Source organism: Triticum dicoccoides, chromosome 3A (assembly GCF_002162155.2).
Source record: "Triticum dicoccoides isolate Atlit2015 ecotype Zavitan chromosome 3A, WEW_v2.0, whole genome shotgun sequence".
Classification (NCBI taxonomy): domain Eukaryota; kingdom Viridiplantae; phylum Streptophyta; class Magnoliopsida; order Poales; family Poaceae; genus Triticum; species Triticum dicoccoides.
In genome coordinates, this window is record NC_041384.1 from 75,923,730 (window position 1) to 75,924,604 (window position 875).

An 875-nucleotide genomic window follows, 5' to 3' on the forward strand; every position below is an offset into this window, starting at 1 on the left:
GAACAATAGCAAATCATGCACGGATCAACTACAACGTCCTCGGCAAAATCGCTAACAAGTAGAGAATCTGCCCAGATTCACGAAGTAGCAAAAGTAGAGCTCGATTAACTCAAGCTAGGGTGCTCCATAATTGCAAACAAAGACATGGATGGATAGAGCACTACAAGATTAACAAAACAACCTTACTGATCATTCTCAAAAAAGGCACGGATCACTAAGAAACAACATGAACATATGGCAATATGAGATAAACAGGTAAAGGACTTAGTGGAAATGCTAAGTCCCTGAAATCAGCATTACCAAGTGCCTCACTTTGCAAACTTGTGCTAGTCACCACACACATCACAAAAATACATGGGTTGCACCTCTGGAAAGATGGAAAAACCCTTAACAAAAGATATGTAGAACTCAGGGACATATCATGCACACAATAATCATGGCAAAAATGACAAATATCTAAATGGAGTAGCAGATCTGACAATTATCTCAAGTAGCACTCTTCTAACAGCATTTCGGGCATCAGGATGAACTCAAATGAAAATGATGCAATGGAATGAAATGATGTACTCTCTGAGACGAACATTTTGATATGCTATATGCCCAAAACGGAGCTACGGATGAGGAGTTACGATGCGATGAACAGGAGCATATGAACTAGGAAATTTCAGGGACTTGGTGAAATCTCGAGGGGAAAAAGTCAACCTCCCAGATCCGGATCGGGGCGGCGCGCGAACCGAGGTTCACCGGCTGGGTTCGCCGGAGGAGGAGTCGGCCGGAGCGTGGGGAACGCCGGAGAGGACCGGGTCGCCGGATCCGGCCGGCGGAGGGGGGCGCGGACAGAGCCGCGGCGTCGGACGGAGCCGCGACGTCGGCCG